Source organism: Myotis yumanensis, unplaced genomic scaffold, assembly GCF_028538775.1.
Source record: "Myotis yumanensis isolate MYYU_CA2020_CCGP unplaced genomic scaffold, mMyoYum1.0.hap1 SCAF_9, whole genome shotgun sequence".
NCBI classification, from domain to species: domain Eukaryota; kingdom Metazoa; phylum Chordata; class Mammalia; order Chiroptera; family Vespertilionidae; genus Myotis; species Myotis yumanensis.
Genome location: NW_027223760.1, coordinates 11,496,137 through 11,519,647, shown reverse-complemented (window position 1 = coordinate 11,519,647; position 23,511 = coordinate 11,496,137). Strand labels below are relative to the sequence as shown.

Below are 23,511 nucleotides of genomic sequence, written 5' to 3'. Positions count from 1 at the left end.
CCAGGAGCCCCAGGTCCTGGCTGGAGCACGCAGGTCCCGCCTTCCCGGGTAAACCAGCACGGCGCAGGCGCAGGCGCAGGCGCAGGCGCAGGCGCAGGCGCAGGCGCAGGCGCAGGCGCAGGCGCAGGCGCAGGCGCAGGCGCAGGCGCAGGCGCAGGCGCAGGCGCAGGCGCAGGCGCAGGCGCAGGCGCAGGCGCAGGCGCAGGCGCAGGCGCAGGCGCAGGCGCAGGCGCAGGCGCAGGCGCAGGCGCAGGCGCAGGCGCAGGCGCAGGCGCAGGCGCAGGCGCAGGCGCAGGCGCAGGCGCAGGCGCAGGCGCAGGCGCAGGCGCAGGCGCAGGCGCAGGCGCAGGCGCAGGCGCAGGCGCAGGCGCAGGCGCAGGCGCGAGCCAGTGGAGGGGCAGGGTCTCACGCGGGCAGGGCGGAAGGGAGGGGCAGGCGGCCAAGGCTGCGGACAAGGCCTCCAGCGTGTTCTGAGGCCTGGCGGTGGCTGGGGGAGGCGAGAGTAGCGAGAGCGAGGATGACGGCTGGGAGATTGGGTATCTCGACCGGGCCTCTCAGGTAGCAGGGGAGGCTGTTTCTTCTCCGCGCCGAGGTCTGCCTCCCCGGCCTTGGAAGACCCGGCCTCCTTGGGAACCCTCTTCCTTCCTCCCCTGTTTGCCCTTCCTCCTTCGTTTCTCCAGTGGGAGTACAGGCGCTGGGGTTGGAGAGAAACCCGCAGCGTGTTGGTCTGGTTTCCTTACTGTGCTTTCCATCGCCGGCGCCTCGCCAGGTTGTCCACGTGGTAGCTCGTCCCGTGGGCTCGGACCCGCCATTACCCGGCCCCTTTCGAGGTCATTTGAGACACGAATTCTTTGCAAACTTCGGGTGTCGCCCACCACCACCGTCCCGTCCCCCCTCCTCCCTCTTCCAAAACGATTTACCGGTTACGGTGGAAATGAAAACGTGTATAATTGTTTTTTTTTTAAAGGTCTGCTTTTTTTAGAAATTAAAAGGACCGTGACCCACTGAAGACAAGAATGAAACGTTTAAGAAAGCGTTGACCACAGGCGATATTTCCTTGGTCCAGGAGCTCCTCAGTTCTGGTGAGAAATACGGGGTAGTTTCAGCCCAACACCATTGTCTAAGTTCACAGCTGTTTCTGATTTTAAAAGGTGTGAGTTGCTTTTCTCAGGGGGTCACAGCGAATGTTAGTGGATCGAGTGTCCTGCAAATCATTCTGACTCTGAGTTCTCTCTGCCTTTTCTTCCTCTAGTTTGAATGCCACCCTGTTACCTTCCATTAGTTCTTCCACCTCAAGACGCTTATTCTGACCAGTCCTACCCAACTAATACTGTTGTTGTTTTTTTTCTTTACTTTTTTCAGCATTTCTTAATCTATTAATATGTTTCTCAAGAGTTGATTCTAGTTAGGTACATCTCAGTTACGGTCTTCTCCTGTGCCTGGTGTGTGTGTGCGTGTGGGTGTGTGTATGTGTGTGTATGAGAGTGTGTGTGTGTGTGTAACATGAGGCCTGGGGTAGGAATCAGAATATCTGGGTATCTGTCCCAGCTGTATTGACTGCAGTGTGGTTCCCTGGAAACGTCATTTAAACTTCCAGAGCATCAATTTCTTTGTGTCAAGCATCATAATGCTGGCCCTGGGTCCCCTGACATTTTATTTTCCGTGGATCAAATACTATTTTTAGGAATTGCCTTGACGTAGAAATGTGAGTCGTTGATCATAATGATTGAAATTATCCAAAGGAACACCAGGCATTTACCATTGGAGTGGAGGTGTGGGGGTGGGTGGAGGATTGAGCAAAAAAGAAAGAGAGAGAGAACTCATAGACATAGACAGCAGTGTGGTGATGTAGGGGGCAGGGATAGAGAACGTGGAAAATGCATGGAGGCGGTAAATGGTGATGGAAAATAGAAAATAAAAACATTCACACACAAAAGAGTTAAATAATATTGTATATAGAAAAACGTTTGTCTTCTACACTAGAGATGCCTCATTGTATAGTGGAAAGGAAGTCATTTTGTTAACAGTACAGCTCTGGGTTTGAGTACTAGCCCTGCCATGGGTGGCTCTGTAATTTTGACCAAGTTACCAAACATTCCTAAGCTTCAATCCCCCACCCCCTTTTCAATGGGATACATTTTATAAAGATATTTTTCAGGGAGGGATGTTAAAATGAGATAATACATTAATAAAGTTATTAGAACAATAGGCATTAGGTAAATATTAGCTGTTATAACAAAAAAGTTTTATGTGAATTTGTGGACAATGGAACTTGAGTTGTAAGTGAAGAATGAAATTCGAATAATTAAACAGGGCCTACTACCTAACATAAGCACATGCAAAGAATGCACATAGTGTTGGATGTGATGTATTGTCTTTCTCTGACTTATTTCACTTAGCACAATGCCCCGAGATACATCATTCCTGTTGTTGCTGAAGGGAAAATTTTGTTATTTTTTATGGCTAAGCAATGTTCTATGTAGTTGTTCTTTTTTTTAAACATTTCTTTTTTTTCTTTCCTTTTTTTAATATATTTTATTGTTGTTTTTTTTACAGAGAGGAAGGGAGAGGGATAGAGAGTTAGAAACATCGACGAGAGAGAAACATCGATCAGCTGCCTCCTGCACACTCCCTATTGGGTATGTGCCCACAACCAAGGTACATGCCCTTGACTGGAATTGAACCTGGGACCATTGAGTCCGCAGGCCAACACTCTATCCATTGAGCCAAACCGGTTAGGCGGGTTATGTAGTTCTTCTTTATTCATGCATCTGTTGATGGACATTCATGTAGCTTCCTTATCTTGCCAATTATAAATAATGTAGCAGTGAAAATATGTGTGCATATGTGTTTTCAAATTCGTTTTGGGATTAATTCAGATAAAATACCCAGAAAAGGAAATGCTGTGACCTTTCTTGTCTCTTGTTATAGTCTTTGTTTTAAAGTTTGTTTTGCCTGGTATAAGTATTGCTACTTCAGTTTTGCTTGTTTTCATTTCATGAAATACCTTTTTCCATTCCTTTACTTTTCTTTCTTTTTTTTCTAACATATTTTTTTAAATTGATTTCAGAGAGAGGAAGGAAAAGGGAGAAAGAGATAGAAACATTAATGATAAGAGAGAATCTCCTATTGACTGCCTCCTGCATGCACCCGACTGGGTGGGGATTGAGCCTTCAACCCAGTCATGTGCCCTTACCAAGAATCAAACCATGAATATTTGGTTCATGGGTCCATGCTCAACTACTGAGCCACACCGGTTGGACCCTCCTTTTACGTTTCAATCTGTGTGTGTCTTTTGATCTGAAGTGATTTACTTGTAGGCAACATATGCAATGGTCTTGTTTGGTCAGCCAGTCAGCCACCCCATGTCTTTTGATGGGAGCATTTAATACATGTACATTTAAAGTAATTGTTGATAGATATGTATAGTTATTGCCATTTATTATAAATATTTATTTCTTTCTTAATGAAGTCCGTTTAACATTTCTTATAATACTGGCTTATTGTTGAAGTCCTTCAACTTCGTCTTGTGTGGGAAGCTCTTTATCTTTGATTCTAAATGATAGCCTTATGGTTAGAGTAATCTTGATTGTAGGTCCTTTCTTTTCATCACTTTGAATATTTCTTACCAGTCCTTTCTGGCCTGCAAAATTTTTGTTGAAAACTTAGCTGAAAGTCTTGTGGGATCTCCCTTGTAAGTAACTACCTGCCTTTGTCTTGCTGGTTTTAAGATTCTCTTTGTCTTTAATATTTGGCATTTAATGTATGTGTCTTGGTGTTGGCCTCTTTGGGCTCATCTTCTTAAGGACTCTTTGTACTTCTTGGACTTGTATGTCTATTTTCTTCACCAGTTTAGGGAAGTTTTCTGTCATCATTTCTTCGAATATTTATCAGTCTGTTGCTCTCTCTCTTCTCTGATACCTCTGTGATAAGAATGTTGTTATGCTTGACATTGTCCAAGTTTCCTCAGACCATCCTAATTTTTTTATTCTTCTTGTGTGTGTTTCCTTTCTTTTTTTTCTTTTTGCTGTTGCAAGTGCCTGTTTTTCGCTACCTTGTATTCCACATTGCTAATTTGATCCTCCACTTCATCTAATCTACTATTAATTCCATCTAATGTATTCATTTCCTTTTTTGTAATCTTCATTTATGAGGGTTCCTTTTTATGTTTTCTCTCTTCTTTTTTATGTGTTTTATCTCTTTGTTGAAGTTCTAAGTTCCTCTCTTCTTTCCCTAAATTCGCTGATCATTCTTATAACCAGTGTTTTGATCTCTATATCTGGAAGATTGCTTGCTTCAGTTTTATTTAGTTCTTTTCCTAGAGTTTTATTAGGTTCTTTCATTTGGGACATGTTTCATTGACTCCTTGTTCTGATTGCCTTCCTGTGATTGTTTCTATGTATTAGGCAGAGCAGCTACATCTCTCAGTCTTGGTAAAGTGGCCTTATGTGTTAGGTGTCCAATGAGGCCCAGCAGCACAGTCTTCATGGTCACCTGATTAGGATCCTCCATGTGTTTCTTCCATATGAGTTATGTGTGCCCGCTTTGATTGAGGTTGGCACCTTAATGGGAGGGATTGAACCTCAGGTGATTGGTTGTGATTATTGGCAGTTAAGGAGCTGTTGTGAAGAGGCTGACCTTACTAAGATTCATCTTAATGGGGCTCTAGTGCTGGCTGAGACTACCCTTTTAGTGTGTGGTTGGTAGAATTGTTTGTGCAGTGCACTGGTGTGGTCTGAAGCTGGCCACCAGGTGTATCGGTTCTGGACCTTTTGGAAAGGGTTCTGGGGCAGGCCAAGGTCAGCTGCTGCCTGTACCTGCCCACGACCACTTGGTTTGAGCTAAAGAGTGACCTGAGGATGTTTCCCACTTATGATTGGCATGGAGGTCCCTGGAGGATGCTAAGCTGTGAACTGAGGTTGACTGCCTCTAATGCTGGGCTTGGAGCTGTTTATTAAGAGGACTAGAGGCCCAGTGCATGAAATTCATGCACTGTGGAGGGGGGTGTCCCTCAGCCCAGCCTGCACCCTCTCCAATCTGGGACCCCTCGTGTGATGTCTGACTACCTGCAGTCGGACATCCCTCTCACAATCTGGTACTGCTGGCTCCCAACCCGTCGCCTGCCTGCCAGCCTGATCACCACCTAACCACTCCCCTGCTGGCCTGATCGACCCATAACTGCTCCCCTGCCGGCCCGATCGCCCCCAACTGCCCTCCCCTGCCAGCCTGGTCACCCCCAACTGCCCTTCCCTGCAAGCCTGGTCACCCCCAGCAACCCTCCCTTACTGGCCTGATCACCCACAACTGCCCTCCAGTGCTGGTCATCTTGTGGCTGTGGGTGCTGCCATCTTTGAGGGTGGGGCATTGAATTACCATATTTCCTCCTTGACTGTGGGTGCCCCCATCTTTGTGACAGTGTGAGGGTCAATTAGCATATTCCCTCATTATTAGATAGGATAAGAGGCTGCTGTTTGGGGTTGTATACCTTTGAGAGATGTTAGGAAAGACGAGCACGAGCCAAGATAGGCCATTTGTATAGAAAAGCCATTGGAATTTACTTGAGTGGGCCCCAAATTTGGGAATGTTGGGGTCTCAGGGACTCATCAGGATGAGGCAAATGTTGTCAGCCAGGTTGATGGAGACTCAAACAGATATGGCACCCATCAGTGTGTGCAGGCTAAGTTGGGCAAGGGCTCAACAAAGGAACAATGGCTCTCCCCAGTACTCTGTCTGGGAGAAAGCTACCCCTACAGCTCTTGTCCTGAAGCCAGACAATTCACTTCCTGCACATCTGTCCCTGGTGCCTTGAACTGCTGCCCCAGTGCTGGAGTTCAGAGTGAGTGAGTCTCTCAGTGAATATGTGTGTGGGCCCTTTAAGAGGAACATTTGGGACTACAGCAGCCTATTTTCTCACTCAATCACAATCTTTGCTGGTTTTCACAGCCAGAAGTTACGGTGACTTCTTTTCCTAATACTAGAACCCTGGGCTGGGTGGCCTGGTGAGGGGTTGCTCCGAAAGGGGGACCTCTGCATGTGAAATAGCTCTCTGGATTTTGAACCACCACACATGGATGTGGGACTAGCCCCCTCCTACCTATCTGGCTGTGGCTTCTTACGTATACCCTTAGCATTGTCTACATTTTCAAATTGGTTTTTACTTATATTTCGTCTGTTAGGTCTTTAATTTTTTCTGTTCCATGTAGACTTTTTTAATCTTGTGGAAAATGGCATTGACTTAATATTTAATGATTAGCTTTCTATATAAGTACATAAAGATCTATTTTGTTGTTTTATTTTTTCTTATGTTTAAAAATTCTTTTTTATTTTCCCTCCAGTGGGACTAATAGTCAAAACATGATAACTTGAGCCTGGCCGGAGTTGCTCAGTGGTTGAGCATTGACCTATGAACCAGGAGGTCACAGTTCGATTCCTTGTCAGGGCTCATGCCCGGGTTGTGGTCTTGTTCCTCAGGTTGGGGGGTGGGGAGACAGGGGGGAATGCAAGAGGCACTGGATAAATGATTCTCTCTCGTCATTGATGTTTGAGTCGCTCTCTCCCTTCCTCTATGAAATTAACTAAAGCATATTTTTTTTTTAATAATGTCAGCTTGAAAACCATTTTTAAATTAACACAAATCACATCTTACGTTTCTCTTGGATCTTGCTATTGGCAATACTTAGCGCATTGTTTTTTGTCTAGCAAATATGGGAATTTAATACTGTCTTATTTATTGGGGTCTTAGAATTTGTTTCTGGGGTGATGTTTTTTAGTTTTTAAAGGAAACATGTATTGAATGTTTTCTGTGTACTGGTTATTGTGTTAATTGCTTTTAAGTGTGTTATTTAATATATTCCTTACAACTAGAGATAGGTGCTATTTTATTTGTACATAAAAGAAAATTGGCATGAGAGCATTTAAGTCTTTGAGTGCAGCAGAGGTTTAATCTGAACAGGATCTACCATTGGAATGAAATTATATTTTCCATTTTCTCTGTATTTGGGATTATATTACATATTTTCTCATTGTTGCAAAACACATGTCTGTGTTACATTGCCGTATGTCTTTGGGTTTTTCCCTCCCTTTCCCTAAATTGTTGTAGGTAATTGAATATTTGGGTTTAAAAAGTCTACAGATTGCAATGGGAAGCACTATATGAACAGAAAAACATTGTTACTTTAATTTGACATAATATTTAGCCCTGAAAACAAGGTAGCCTGTGATCAACTTAAGTGAAACTTGGCAATTGTGCCAAAGTATGGATTTAACATTCCTTTTTTATTTGCAATGGTAATCTACACTTCTACACTAATAAAAGAGAAACATGGTAATTGGCGTACGACCGCTACCCTTCCCATTGGCTAATCAGCGTATCCTTATGCAAATTAACTGTCAGCCAAGATGGCGGCCGGCAGCCAGGCACCAGGCCTCTATTCTATATAGTAAAAGGGTAATATGCCTCCCGGCACCGGGATCAGCGGAGCAGCGAGGCTTCCCGGCACCGGGATCAGCGTGACAGGGGGCAGCGCCCAATCCCCCTGATCAGCCCTGCTCTGTGCCTAATGGGGGGGAGCTCCCCAATCCCCCGATTGCCCTGTGGCTCTGTGTTTGACAGGGTGCAGCGCACCAACACCCTGATTGGCCCTGCTCTGTGTGTGACAGTGTGCGGCGCCCCAATACCCCCCCCATGGGCCCTGCTCTGTGCCTGACAGGGGGGAGCTCCCCAATCCCCTGATTGCCCTGTGGCTCTGTGTTTGACAGGGTGCGGCGCACCAACCCCCTGATCGGCCCTGCTCTGTGTGTGACAGGGTGCGGTGCCCCAATACCGTCCCCCCCCCCACGGGCCCTGCTCTGTGTGTGACAGGGTAGAGCCATAACCTCTCCATTGGCCCTGCCCTGAGTGTGACAGTGGCGGTGCCCCAACCCCCTGATTGGCCCTGCTCTGTGGGTAATAGAGGGCGGCGGCCCAACCCCCCTCCACGGGCCTTGCTCTGTGTGTGACAGGGTAGAGCCATAACCTCCCCATTGGCCCTGCCCTGAGTGTGACAGGGTGCAGCACCCCAGCCCCCTGATCTTCCCTGCTCTGTGTGTGACAGGAGGCAGTGCCCCAGAACCCCTATCGGCCCTACTCTGTGAGTGACAGGGGGGAGCTCCTCAACCCCCTGATGGGCCCTGCTCTGTGAGTGACAGGGGGCAGCGCTCCAACCCCCCTGATGGGCCCTGCTCTGTGAGTGACAGGGGGCAGCGCCCCAACCCCCTGATCAGCCCTGCTCTGTGAGTGACAGGGAGCAGCGCCCCAACCCCCTGATTGGCCCTGCTCTGTGAGTGACAGAGGGCAGCGCCCCAACCCCCTGACCGGCCCTGCTATGTGCGTGACGGGGTGGCGCCGCAACCTCCCCATCAACCCTGCCTTGAGTGTAACAGGGGGCGGTGCCCCAACCCCCCAATCAGTCTACCCTGAAAGTGACTGAGGGTGGCATTGCAACCTCCCGATCCGCCCTGCTCTGTGCATGACGGGGTGGCGCCCCAACTCCCCAATCGGCCCGGTTCTGAGCCTGACCAGGGGCTGCAGTTAGAGATTGGGCCTGCCCTCTGCCACCCGGGAGCAGGCCTAAGCCAGCAGGTCGTTATCTCCCGAGGGGTCCCCGACTGTGAGAGGGCACAGGCCGGGCTTGGGGACCCCCCCCCGCAGTGCACAAATTTTTGTGCACCGGGCCTCTATTGTGTTAATAAAAGATAGTATAAATTATGAAAGTCTAAAAGGTTTCTATTAGATTATTAAATACATGATAAAATTTGAAACCTCCTTCAATCTTGCCTTAAATTTAGAATTGACATTTGTATTGTTGGAGACTTTTAAAAGTATATATAATAAACATTTCTGGATTTAGGAATTAGGTGGGTTTTCTTCCTAGTTTGCTGACACATTTTTTTAAATAAATAAAAAAATTCATTACACTTAGAAGGCAGTTTTCCTGGCAGAAGAGGGTGTTCTATTGAGATTGCTCAGTCACGAGGTAAAGGTTTTGTAAAATGATGTGACACTTTAATTTCAATAGGTGTTTTATTAGTGTTGATAAGACAGCACACATTAACTAATGTCCGAGGTTTTTACGTAATCATTGTGCGATCATTAACTTGTCAAATGTTAATGCCCATTTTAACAAATAGAAAATACCCTGGGAAAAATGTTGCTTTCTTTCTCTGAAGAGAAATTTAGTTGTAAATGTCACTGAAGCAGTTTGGTAGATTGAGGCCTAATTTTGTATTATAATGTTATCTTGTTTTTTAGTTATGAGGAATTAAGTGATATATCTTTGTTGAAGTCACACAAATATTTTCAGAAAGGGTTTGTTAATAGCTTATTTAGAAAACCTTACTAGAAATGGTGATTTTTCTGATTTTTTTCCTGTATTTTTTCCAATAAATTGCCTGTCCATATCCTATGCTCATTGTTTTATTTACCTGTTTTCCTTATGTACCTTTAGGAGCTGATCTTAACTTTGTTAGCAGTTTTACATGTTTGCAGACAATTAGGAATATCTTAGTGTAACTTTACATGAAGAGGGCATAGCATTCATATTGCTGTTTATGTACCTGGAAATCTACTTGTTCCTTTTGAAAGCACAGAATGGAGATGAAGGAAGTCCTTCGCAAAGGCACAGAAGTGAAGTCTTAACATTTAAAAAAAGAAAGAAAACTACCTTCCAGATTCTGACTTGACTTTTTGACTTACTGGTGTCTAGAACCAGTGGTAAGTTGTGTGCTGGCATTTATTCTCTTTCATTGTGGTCACATGGGCATATATAACTTCAAGGGAGTGAGAAAGTATAATCTTCCTGTTTTCACAGAAGTGAAATCAGTAATAATGGTGGACAGTCCTGACTATTTACCACCTAAATATATTTTCTTCATGACCACAATAATTGTATTTCTTTTTACTATGTGGTTAAAGCAATAACTAATTTGAAAATAAATTTGCACCAAGAAACATTATTTATCGCAAATTATTTCATTTACTCTTATATATAATTTGTCCCAAATTGGTTCTTTCTTTGTAATGTCTGTTAGATTCATTGCAGTTTTGATATTGTAATCCTTTAGGGCAGGGGTGTGGTACATCCAGCCTGTGGGCTGTCAGGAGGCCCTGGAAATCATTTAGTCAGACCCTGCCAATGCATTAGGAGTGAGTTAACAATGTTTTACCAAATAGAGCAGGCTAATTTTTAAGGTGATAATTTTGTATGGCCTATGAATGATAATATAAATGGCCCTTGGCAGAAAAAAAATTCTACACCCTGCTTTAGGGGTTACTTTTATAGCCCCCTAATTGATATTTTTTTAAATATGTATTTTATTGATTTTTTACAGAGAGGAAGGGAGAAGGGTAGAGATTCAAAATGCTGACACGCTGAGCTCAAAAGGTTCGACATCACTGGTCTAAGAGAAGACTAATTTGCTGTTTTGTCAATGCGGTTTCAATTAACCCTTGGATGAGACCCACAACACGTGGGATGGTGTGAGATCTCATCACTGTAGCTCCTAATCAAAGGGGTGAATGTGGACACCATTGCTCTAGTGCAGTGGTTCTCAACCTTCTGGCCCTTTAAGTACAGTTCCTCATGTTGTGATGACCCCCAACCATAAAATTATTTTCCTTGCTACTTCATAACTGTAATGTTGCTACTGTTCCGAATTGTAATGTAAATATCTGATATGCAGGATGTATATTCATTGTTACAAATTGAACATAAAGCATAGTGATTAATCATAAAACAATATGTAAAAGTTGTCCCAAAGTCACAAGAAGAAGTAATTTTGATAGAAAACACAGGTTTATAATTCAAAATTGTAAATTTCTTATTGATTCATAAAGTATACCATATAGGGTTATGTATGGAATAGCATATAGGGCAAATGGCCTCAATGGCTTCACTGGCACATACGCACTCTTTTTTTTTTTTTTGTAATATACTTTATTGATTTTTTTACAGAGAGGAAGGGAGAGGGATAAAGAGTTAGAAACATGGATGAGAGAGAAACATCTATCAGCTGCCTCCTGCACACTCCCCACTGGGGATATGCCCGCCAACAAGGTACATGCCCTTGACCAGAATGAAACCTGCGACCCTTGAGACCACAGGCTGAAGCTCTGTCCACTGAGCCAAATCGGTCAGGGCACATACGCACTCTTGTGTTGAAGTTTTCCATGACCGTTTTACATAAATGTGGCTGAATTTTGTTGATACAGTGCTCAATTTCCTCCATGAAGACGTGGGTGGTCATGGGCTTGTTGGAATAAACCTTAGAATTCAAAAAACCCCAAAGAAAAAAGTCCAACGTCGTTAAATCCCATGATCTGGGTGGCCAATTCTGATCACCAAAACGGGAAATTACACCACCAGGAAATGACTCATGCAGTAATTGAATTGTTTCTCAGGCGTATGTGGCAGCAAAGCCATGGAGGCCATTTACCCGATATGCTATTTCATACATAACCCTACACTGTATACTTTATGACTCAATAAAAAATTTACAATTTTTTATCATAAACCTGTGTTTTCTATCAAATTTACTTTTTGGGACACTCTTTAATTATATGTGTTTACTGATGGTCTTAGGCAACCCCTGTGAAAGGGTTGTTTGATCCCCAATTGTGTCACGAGCCACAGGTTGAGAACTGCTACTCTAGTGCATCAGAGAAAGGACCCTCAATCCCAGGTTCCAGCTCACTCATCAGGTAAAGCTGCCAATGCCTTAGGGCAGTGGTTCTCAACCTGTGGGTCGCCACCCCTTTGGCGGTTGAACGACCCTTTCACAGGGGTCGCCTAAGACCATCCTGCATATCAGATATTTACATTACGCTTCATAACTAGCAACATTACAGTTATGAAGTAGCAACGAAAATAATTTTAGGTTAGGGTCACAACATAAGGAACTGTATGTAAAGGGCCAGAAGGCTGAGAACCACTGCCTTAGGGCCTTAGTGATGGTCTGTGTGCTGTGTTGTCAGGGATGAATGTGCAGCACTGGCCCACATCTTCCTCCTCCTGCCTGTTCTCCCAGGTCACCCTGCTGCCGGCATCTAGCTGTTCACCATCCCTTTAGCTGCATCTTAAGGAGAGTTAACAAGTGCTGGTTCTAGAAAATATAATTAATCCACCACATTCCTGTTCACACCTCTATGGATAGGTGGTCAAATATCCTATCTAATAAAAGACAAAAAGGGTAATTGATGGTACCTTTGCTACGCTTCCCATTGGTTAATCAGGGTGATATGCAAATTAACTGCCAACAAAGATGGTGGTTAATTTGCATACATAGGCTCCAAGCCCCCAAGTCAAATTGCCCCGAAGCCCGCCGAGCAGCCAGGCCTCCTGGCCACGGCGCCAAGCATATCCGCAAGGCCTCCCAGCCCCAGGATCAGTGGAGCTGCAAGGCCTCCCCGCCCCAGGATCAGCAGAGCCGCAAGGCCTGATAGCTGGGGTGGGGCTCTGACCTGAGCCCAGCCAGAGCAAAGGCCTTGGTCCTGGGTGCCAGAGGAAAACTGGTGCCAGCAGCCAAGGGAAGGGAAGGCCTATTGCACAAATATCTTTATGCAACAGGCCTCTAATCTATATAATAAAGAGGTAATATTGTAATTTGTCCATTACGGTGTCCCAGTCACAACTAGTCTGTGGGCAGGGCCGGGGCGGGCACTTCTGCCCCCAGCACTAACATCAAGTTGCCTGGGTGCATCCCCATTCAGCACTGATATGATGCTGGGGGGGTGGGAGGGGGGAGTGGGGAGGCTGGGCTTGGCGGGGGACCTCAGGCCACATCCCCTTGTATGACTCTGGGCCAGGAGACCTCAAGTTGCACCCCCCGCGCCAGCACTGTGCCGGGGGACCTCAGGCCATGCCCATGGCCCACAGGGCTTGATGGGGAACTTCAGGCCATGCTGCCCGCCCTGGCTCCAGGCTAGAAGACTTCAGACTGGGCCCCCTGCCCTGGTGCCAAGCCGGGAGACCTCAGACTGCGCCCCCCACCCCAACACTGGTCCGGGGGACCTCAGGCCATGCCCCCCACCCGGCGAGGCTTGATAAGAACCTCAGGCGGTGCCCCCTGCCTGGTGGGGTTTGATGGGGAACCTCAGGCCGCATCCCCCACCCCGGCACCAGGCTGGGAGGCTTGAGGCTGTGCCCCCACCTGGAGGGGCTTCTCAGGGGTGTGGTCAGCCGGGTCTAGGTCTCACCCAGTGGGGATGTGGCCGGCTGGGTCTGGGTCTCCTGCATTTTCGAAGTGCATGAGGGTGGTGGGCAGGGACTTGACTCTAGGTCCCGCAGCATGCCCCAGACTCGGACAGGAGGGAAATTTTATATACATTTTACTAATTTCTTTCATCTCTGGCACTTCTATTATAGAGAAACGGCAAATAGCAATATTAAAATATTTCTTCTCATTAATTCTCTTTTAATGTGCATGAATTTCATGCACTGGGCCACTAGTGTTATAACTGATGAGCCAAGGGGATAGAGCATCAGAATAACCTATACCCCTGGGGGAGGAGGTGTCTTCCAGTTCTCAGGGACTGAGTGTCTTGGGGAAACAAGGAAGAGAAGACCTCTTCACCAGGTTGGACCACACTGCTGCTTGAGGAAGTATTGGCTTCCCCAGGGATTCTAGCTTCAGCCCAGCTTTTCTTGTCTCTGGCCCTTCTTATTTGTATATAAATACTTGACTATTTACACTATAATTCCTTACCTTAAGGCTAGAGTTAGCTATGAATTGATACATTCAAATGCATGCTTTAGTAACTATACTAATAAAAGCCTAGGTCAGGGGTAGGCAGCCTTTGTGTGAGTTCATGCCAAAACCAGCAAAATCTCTGCCTCAAAATTCTTCTGCCTGCCAACCCTAATTTTTTTAGAACATGTTACACCTACTTGATATCTCTTAAGGTGTACGTATGTGAAGAACCTTGAAGAAATAATAAAATTCAATCGAGCGACAAAAACACAGTATATGATGATGAAAAATACATTTATTTTTTTAAATTAAATCTTTATTGTTCAGATTATTACATTAGTTACTCTTTTTTCCCACCATAACCTCCCTCCACCCAGTTCCCACACCACCCTCCGCCCTCACTCCCCACCAACTGTCCTCATCCATAGGTGCACGATTATTGTCCAATCTCTTCCCGCACCCCCCACAACCCTTCCCTCCCGCCCCAAGAATAGTCAGTCCATTCCATTTCTATGTCCCTGCTTCTATTATAATCACCAGTTCATACTGTTCATCAGATTATTTATTCACTTGATTTTTAGATTCACTTGTTGATAGATGTGTATTTGTTGTTCATAATTTGTATCTTTACCTTTTTCTTCTTCTTCCTCTTAAAGGATACCTTTCAGCATTTCATATAATACTGGTTTGGTGGTGATGAACTCCTTTAGCTGTTTCTTATCTGTGAAGCTCTTTTTTTAATTTTTTTATTGCTTAAAGTATTACAAAGGGTATTACATAGGTGTCCCTTTTTTTCCCCTGCCCTGACAATCCCCTGGCCTCCCCACCCCGCCAGTGTCTTCTACCCATTGGTTATACTTATATGCATGCATACAAGTCCTTCGGTTGATCTCTTACCCCCTCCCTCCTGCCCCCCAACCCTCCCTGGCCTTCCTGCTGCAGTTTGACAATCAGTTTGAGGCAGCTCTGCCTCTGTATCTATTATTGTTCAAAAGTTTGTAATGGTCTCTATTATCCATGAATGAGTGAGATCATGTGGTATTTTTCCTTCATTGACTGGCTTATTTCACTTAGCATAATGCTCTCCAGTTCCATCCATGCTGTTGCAAATGGTAAGAGGCCTTCCTTTTTTACAGCAGCATAGTATTCCATCATGTAGATGTACCACAGTTCTCTAATCCATTCATCTACTGATGGGCACTTAGGCTGTTTCCAGATCTTAGCTATGGTGAATTGTGCTGCTATGAACATAGGGTGCATAGAACCTTTCTGATTGGTGTTTCTGGTTTCTTGGGATATATTCCTAGAAGTGGGATCACAGCGTCAAATGGGAGTTCCATTCTTAGTTTTTTGAGGAAACTCCATAGTGTCTTCCATAGTGGCTGCACCAGACTGCATTCCCATCAGCAGTGCATGAGTGTTCCTTTTTCTCCACATCCCCTCCAGCACTTGTCGTTTGTTGATTTGTTGATGATAGCCAGTCTGACAGGTGTGAGATGGTACCTCATTTTTGTTTTGATTTGTATCTCTCGGATTATTAGTGACTTTGAGCATATTTTCATATGTCTCTTGGCTTTCTGAATGTCCTCTTTTGAAAGGTGTCTATGTAGGTCTTTGCCCATTTTATGATTGGATTGTTTATCTTCTTTTTGTTAAGTTGTATGACTTCCCTATAAATTTTGGAGATTAGGCCCTTATCAGATATGATATTGGCAAATATGATTTCCCACGCAGTGGGTTTTCTCATTGTTTTGTTGATGGTTTCTTTTGCTGTGCAGAAGCTTTTTATTTTGATGTAGTCCCATTTGTTCATTTTCTCTTTAGTTTCAACTGCCCTAGGAGCTGTATCAGTGAAGAAATTGCTTCTGCATATGTCTGAGATTTTGTTGCCTTTAGATTCTTCTAGAATTTTTATGGTTTCCTGTCATACATTTAAGTCCTTTATCCATTTTGACTTTATTCTTGTGTATGGTGTAAGTTGGTGTTCTAGTTTCATTTTCTTGCATATATCTGTCCAATTTTCCCAACGCCATTTATTGAAGAGACTATCTTGGCTCCATTGTATGTTCTTGCCTCCTTTGTCAAATATTAATTGAGCATATTGGTTCGGGCTAATTTCTGGACTCTCTATTCTATTCCATCGATCTATATGTCTGTTCTTGTGCCAGTACCAGGCAGTTTTGAGAACAGTGGCTTTGTAATACAGCTTGATATCTGGCATTGAGATCCCACCTACTTTGTTCTTTCTCAGGATCACTGCAGCTATTTGGGGTCTTTTTTTATTCTAGATGAATTTTTGGAGAGTTCGTTCTAGATCTTTGAATTAGGCCTTTGGTATTTTAATGGGAAGTGCATTGAATTTATAGATTGCTTTGGGCAGTATGGACATTTTAATGATGTTGATTCTGCCAATCCAAGAACATGGTATGTTCTTCCATTTCTTTATGTCTTCCTCTATCTCTTTTTTCAACGTCCTGTAGTTTTCTGAGTAGAGGTCTTTTACCTCTTTAGTTAAGTTTATTCCTAGGTAGCTTAATTTTTTTGGTGCGATGGTAAATGGGATTGTTTATTAAGTCTCTCTTTCAGCAAGTTCACTATTGGTGTATAGAAATGCCATAGATTTCTTGGCATTAATTTTGTATCCTGCTACATTGCTGAATTCTTTTATTAAGTCTAAAAGTTTTTTGATGGAGGCTTTAGGGTTTTCTATGAATAATATCATGTCATCTACAAATAAGGACAGTTTTACTTCCTCTTTTCCAATTTGGATGCCTTTTATTTCTTCTTCTTGTCTAATTGCAATGGCTAATAATACTTCCAAGACTATGTTGAACAGGAGTGGTGAGCATGGGCATCCCTGTCTTGTTCCTGTTCTTAGGGGAAATGGTGTTAGTTTTTGTCCATTGAGTATGATGTTGGCTGTGGGCCTGTCATATATGGCTTTTATTATGTCGAGGTATGATCCTTCTACTCCCACCTTGCTGAGAGTTTTTATCAAAAATGGGTGTTGGATTTTGTCAAATGCTTTTTCTGCATCAATTGATAGGACCGTGTGGTTTTTTTCTTTCAATTTGTTTATGTGATGTATCACGTTTATTGATTTTCGGATATTGTACCATCCTTGCATCCCTGGAATAAATCCTACTTGGTCATGGTGTATGATCTGTCTGATGTACTGCTGGATCCAATTTGCTAAGATTTTGTTGAGGATTTTGGCATCTATGTTCATGAGCGATATTGGCCTGTAATTCTCTTTCATTGTGTTGTCTTTCCCTGATTTTGGTATGAGGGTGATGCTGGCTTCATAGAATGAGCTTGGAAGTGTTCCTTCCTCTTGGATTTTTTGTAGTAGTCTGAGGAGGATTGGTTTTAGTTCTTCCTTGAATGTTAGGTCAAACTCCCCTGTGAAGCTGTCTGGTCGTGGGCTTTTGTTTGCTGGAAGCTTTTTGATTACTGCTTCAATTTCTTCCATAGTTATTGGCCTATTGAGATTTTTAGATTCTTCCTGATTGAGTGCTGGAATGTTGTATTTTTCTAGGAATTTTTCCATTTCCTGTAGGTTGTGTAGTTTGTTGGAGTAAAGCTGTCCATAGTATTTTTTAACAATCCTTTGTATTTCTGTGGGGTCTGTTGTTATTTCGTTTCTATCATTTCTGATTTTGTTTATTTGGGTCCTCTCTCTTTGCTTCTTGGTGAGCCTGGCTAGAAGTTTGTCAATCTTGTTTATCCTTTCAGAGAACCAGCTCTTGGTTTCATTGATTTTCTGTATTGTCTCTTTGGTCTCTATGTCATTTATTTCTGCTCTAATCTTTATTATCTTCTTCCTTCTGCTCACTCTGGGGTTTTCTTGTTGCTCTCTTTCTAATTCTTTGAGTTGTAGAGTCAGATGATTTACTTACCATTTTTTCTTGTTTTTTGAGATAGGCCTGTAGAGCTATAAACTTCCTTCTCAGGACTGCTTTCATTGTGTCCCATAGGTTTTGGATTGTTGTGTTTTCATTGTCATTAGTGTCCAGGATGTTTTTAATTTCTTCTTTGATCTCATTGGTAACCCAATCAATATTTAATAACATGCTATTCAGCTTCCTGTAGAGGGCCGCCTGGGAGGCACCTAGACATTTTCTTATTATTATCAGCTGAACTCAGAGTATAGGCAGCCATGCCCTGGGAACATGCTTCCCCAATAAGGCTGGGCATGTTAATCAGGCAGGCGCGGAACTAGATATGTAAATCTAGGCCTTTAAAATAAACCTGCTGTGTGGCTCAGCCGCTTTTGCCGCCCCTCCATCAGAGAGGATGGCGCCCACCTGGCCCCAGCTTAAGATCTATTTCTGCATCTTGGTCTTTCTTTAATTTCTTAATCCCCAGCTCCTCCGCTCAAGAACCTGTCGTTTTCCCGTGCGGGTCGTGGGAAACAGAAATAGCCCACCGCAAGCTTCCAAGTGTTTCAGTATTTTGGGTTGTTTTTATTGTAGTTTCTTTCTAATATTATGCCATCGTCATCTGAGAAGATGCTTTTTATGATTTCAATCTTCTTGAATTTGGGAAGACTTTGCTTGTGACCCAATATGTGGTCTTTTTTTGAATCTGTCGCTTGAGCACTTGAGTAGAACATATATTTTGTGGCTTTGGGGTAAAGTGTTCTGAAAATGTCTATTAAGTCCATCTGATTTAGTGAGTCATTTAGGATTGCTGTTTCTTTGCTGATTGTTTGTCTAGAGGATATCCCATGATGTCAGTGGTGTATTAAAGTTCCCTACTATGATTGTATTCTTGTTGATCTCTCCTTTGATATCTTTCAGGAGTTTTTTTATGTATTTGGGTGCTCCTGCATTAGGTGCACATTTGTTTACGATGGTTATATCTTCTCGTTGTATTGATCCCTTTAGTATTAAGAAGTGGCCTTCCTTATCTCTTGTTATGGCCTTCACTTTGAGGTCTATTTTGTCTGATATAAGTATTGCTACCCCAGCTTTCTTTTCCTTTCCATTTGCCTGAAAGATATTTTTCCATCCCTTCACATTCAGTCTGTTTGAGTCCCTTCTAATGAGGTGGGTCTCTTATAGACAGCAAATATATGGGTCATGTTTTTTTATCCATTCAGCCACTCAAAGTCTTTAGGTTGGAGCATTTAGTCCATTTATGTTTAAAGTTATTATTGAAAAGTACTTGTTTGTAGCCATTTCTTTTTTTGTGTGGCGGTTTTCTTTCTGAGCTTTTTATTTCTTCTTTTTACACCAGTCCCGTTAGCATTTCTTGCATTGCTGGCTTGGTGGTGATAAACTCCCTTAGCCTTTTTTTTTTTTTTGTCTATGAAGCTTCTTATTTCCCCTTCAATTCTGAATGCTAGCCTTGCTGGATAGAGTATTCTTGGATTCAGTCCTTTGCTTTGCATCACTTTGTAAATTTCCGTCCATTCTTTTCTGGCCTGATGTGTTTCTGTTGAGATATCTTTTGATAATCGAATGGGAGATCCCTTGTATGTATCTTTCCATCTCTCTCTTGCAGCCTGTAAGATTCTCTCTTTATCCTGAACATTTGCCATGGTAATTATGATGTGTCTTGGTGTGTGTCTTTTCGGGTTCACCTTGTTTGGGACTCTCTGTGCTTTTGTGACTATTTTCTCCCCCACCTCAGGGAAGTTTTCTGATATTATTTCTTTGAGTAGGTTTTCTAATCCTTGTTCCTCTTTCTGTTGTTCTGGCACCCCGATTATTTGTATGTTGTTTCGTTTCATGTTGTCCCAAAGCTCCCTTAGGCTCTCCTCCTGTCTTTTGATTTTTTTCTCCAATTGCAGTTCAGTTTGGGTGTGTTTTGCTTCCTTGTCTTCTAATTCACTAATTCGGTCCTCTGCTTCTCCTAGTCTACTGTTGATGCTTTCAATGGTGTTTTTTATTGCAGCTATATCACTCTTCATTTCTTCTTGGGTCTTGCATAAGTTATTGATTTTTTCATCTGTTTCTTCTTGCTTCTTGCATAAGTAGTTGATTTTTTTCATCTGTTTCTTCTTGCTTCTTGCATATGTTGTTGATTTTTCCCTCCATCCGGTTTATGCATGCTAGCACACTTATTCTGAATTCTTTTTCTGTCAGGTTGCATGCCTCTGTCTCACTTAGCTGATTTTCTGGTAAGTTCTCCTTTTCTTTCCTTTGTGGGTTTCTTTGCCTTCCCATGTTTGATCTCACTGACATATCTAGATGTTGAGTCTTTCAGTGGCTGCTCCATGGGTGGCATTGGCACCTTGGGCTGTGGTTGCGATAGAAGCTCCTTCTCAGTTGGTAGCAGCTCCTTTGGTGGGTGCTGTTCACAGGTGTGGTGGCTCTTCTGACTAGTGGGGGGAGGCTTCACGTACAGCTGCGGTTCCTCAGACGGAGGGTGTGGTGATCAGGAGGCTGCTGTTGCTTGGATCTGCTGCGTTGATTTAAAGGCACAAAATACAACACAACAAGGCACAACGTACCAGGCACTGAACACAAATATATTCACGATATTAATAACCCCAAATAAAGGTGACCACCCGAAGTAAGAGAATTAGGGGATAAGGAAGAAAGAAGAGAAAAAGATAAAAGAGAAAAAAGAAAAGAAAAACAAAATCACAAAAAAGGAGTGCAAAAATGAAATTGGGAAAAAAAGAGGGGGGTGGGAAAAAGAGCGAAAAAAGAATGAAGTAGAAGAGAGGAAGTGACTATTTGTATGAGGAGAAAACTGATAGAACTGCCACTAATCCCAACAAATTCCAGCAACAGATCCTTGGAGATGAATGCAAACTACAAACAACCAATGATATCAAGAGAGGTCAAGGGAAAACAGAAGCACAAAAATACCCGGGGGGTGGGGGAGGGGAAGGAGGGGGAAAACCAGCAGAAAAAAATAAAAAGAAAAAGCAAAACAACCTCACAACCAGTTCTAAAAAAGCAAAGAAAAGCACAAAACATAACAAACAAAAAAACAATATACTCAACAATCAAGCAAACAGCAAGAAAACAATAGAAAGATAAGAGAAAAAATATTTGGATAGTGAAGAAGGATAAGGGATAGGTGTATAAGGATTTAGAGCAGTGGATTGGAAATAGGATATATAAGTAGGGTGAAAATAGACAGGGGGTAAAAAGACGGAATAGGGAAAATCTAAAGCAGGAATAGGGTAAGAGAAACAGGACACCAAAAGGGGAAAAGTGAGGAAGAGGGTTTTAGCATAGAGGTAAAATTGAGGTAGGGAAAATTGATGCTAAAGGAATGATGAAAATAGAATGGAGAACACTACTCCCAAAATAAAATAAAGAGAAAATAAAATGGCACTTTAAAAAATGGTAAAATGATAGCAGTAATAATACTGGTTAAAAATAAAAACGTAGTAATTAAAAGGGTAAAATCAGGTGATGGAAAAATAAGAAAAAGAAAAAAAATTGGTTTCTTAGTTAAAAGGTGAAAAAAGAAAAAATTTGCAGTAGTGAAGGTCTTTCGGTTCTCCTACTCTTCAGCCTGGCTCGCCTTAGTCCTGCCAGGTATTCAGGAGAGTGTTGAATTTCCCTGCGATACACTGTTCCTCCGTGTTGTAAATCACAGTCCTGATTTTGAAGCAGGACGTATTTGTGATCCAGATTGCCTTAATTTGTATTCACCTAAGAGTCAGTTTGTGGCTCAGACTCTGGGTGGCAGTGTTTTGGGGTTGGCCTCTGAGGCTATACGGCTTCTCTATTCAGCAGCAAGGGTTTATTTTCTCTCTTGCACTTAAAACTGGTTTTCAAAGCTCTTTATCTGACCTTCACTTCTGAATGATAGCTTTGCTGGATAAAGTAATCTCAGTGGTAGATTCTTGGCATTCATCACTTTGAATATTTCTTGCCACTCTCTTCTGGCCTGCATAGTTTCTGTTGAGAAATCAACTGGAAGTCATATGGGTACTCCCTTGTAGGTAACTGACTTTTACTCTCTTGCTGCTTTTAAGATTTTCTCTTGGCATTTTAATCATGATGTGTCTTGGTGTGGTCCCCTTTGGATTCCTTTTGTTTGGGGTTCTCTGTGCTTCCTGGGCTTGGAAGTCTATTTCTTTCACCAGGTAGGGGAAGTTTTCTGTCATTATTTCTTCAAATAGGTTTTCAATATCTTGCTTTCTCTCTTCTTCTGGCACCCTTATAATTCTGATGTTGGTACTCTTGAAGGGGTCCCAGAGGCTCCTTACACTATCTTCATATTTTTGGATTCTTTTTTCATTTTGCTTTTATGATTGGGTGTTTTTTGCTTCTTCGTATTTCAAATCTTGGACTTTATTCTTGCTATCCTCTGGACTGCTGTTGGGAGTCTGTATAATATTCTTTATTTCAGTCAGTGTATGCTTAATTCCTAGTTGGTTCTTTATCACAACATCGAGGGTCTCACTAGATTTCTCGAAGGCCTCACTACATTTATCGGCAGTCTCACCAGTCTTTTCGAGGGCCTTACTAAATTTATCGGCGGCTTCTAGATAGTTCTTTAAAGTCCTTAAAAGTGTGGTTTTGAACTCTATACCCAGCAGTTTGCCTTCCTCCATTTCTGTCATTTGAGTCCTGTTTCTTTGTCTCTGCATATTTTGTGCTTCGTTGTGTTGATAGAGTACCTTTCTGTGCTAAGTGTCCTAATTACCTGAGGTAGACACTCTAGGTGCACCCCTTTGTGGGCTTTGTGCACAGTCTTGTTGTAGTTAAGCCTTGATTGTTGTAGTTATCACTGTGAGGAATTGACCTCCAGCCCAATTGGCTGTGAGAATCAGCTGTGTCTGCAGTGGGAGAACTTCTGTGCTAGAGACTCCCCTCTGGGGCAAGACTTGCTTCAGTGGGGCTTTGGTGCTCACGGAGTCTGCCCCCTGAGTGTGTCTTTTATGGTCCCATGGAGCTGCCAACTGGATGGTCCCACTCTGACCTCTGGGCTTCCTGGCTCCTGAATCTCTAGGGAGGTGCTAATCTCGCCTTTGCCTGTGGCTATCCAGCAAAAGCCTCCCAGCAGGGCTTGGTCCCATGGGATCAATAGGGTGGGACTAGCAGTTATGGCTGCTCTCAGTCTTGCCCTCAGAGGCTCTGGGAATCGCTGCAAGCCCCAAGGAGAGAAAGCTGCCCTCGGGTTCTGACCGATGCTAGACAGTTGCACTTCTCCTGTGGGAGTCTGGGTCCCTAGAGACCCGCCCGGAACTGGAGCTCAGAGCCTGAGACTCCCTCCTGATTGAAAATGACAAACGCGCCCTCAGCCGCCAGCCTGCTCCCCATGCACTACGCACTTTAGTATTTTACTTCCGCACTGGGCCTCCTCTGAGCCTCGGTGTGCTTTTTTCTTTCCTTCTAGTTGTAGAATTTCTACTCAGCCAGCCTTCCTGTGGTTCTGGATGATGTCCATTATGTCTTTTATTTGTATTTTTGAAGTGGTTGTTCGAGTCAGCAAACTCCGGTGTTTTTCACATATATATTTTTTTAATATTTTATTGATTTTTTACAGAGAGGAAGGGAGAGGGATAGAGAGTTAGAAACATCCATGAGAGAGGAACATCAATCAGCCTCTTCCTGCACACCCCCAACTGGAGATGTGCCCGCAACTAAGGTACATGCCCTTGACCGGAATCGAACCCTGGACCTTTCAGTCCGCAGGCTGACGCTCTATCCACAGAGCCAAACCAGTCCGGGCTACATTTATTTTTTAATGTATACATGTACACTGATAGTCTGACCGAAAACTTTATGACTCTGATATTATCCGTGGGACTTTTGCTGCTGTATCACTGATGACAGAGATTTTACATCAGGTTTATATTTTGTGACC

At 43.5% G+C, this 23,511-nt stretch overlaps 1 long non-coding RNA gene across 1 annotated transcript; it reads left to right on the top strand.

Moving 5' to 3' along the window:
- The first annotated feature begins 492 nt into the window (after window positions 1-492).
- On the top strand, window positions 493-10,837 carry LOC139016134 (uncharacterized). Its single transcript, XR_011472608.1, has 4 exons — window positions 493-558; window positions 968-1,082; window positions 9,628-9,751; window positions 10,369-10,837. It is a non-coding gene; the product is annotated as an uncharacterized lncRNA (long non-coding RNA).
- Window positions 10,838-23,511: the final 12,674 nt, after the last annotated feature.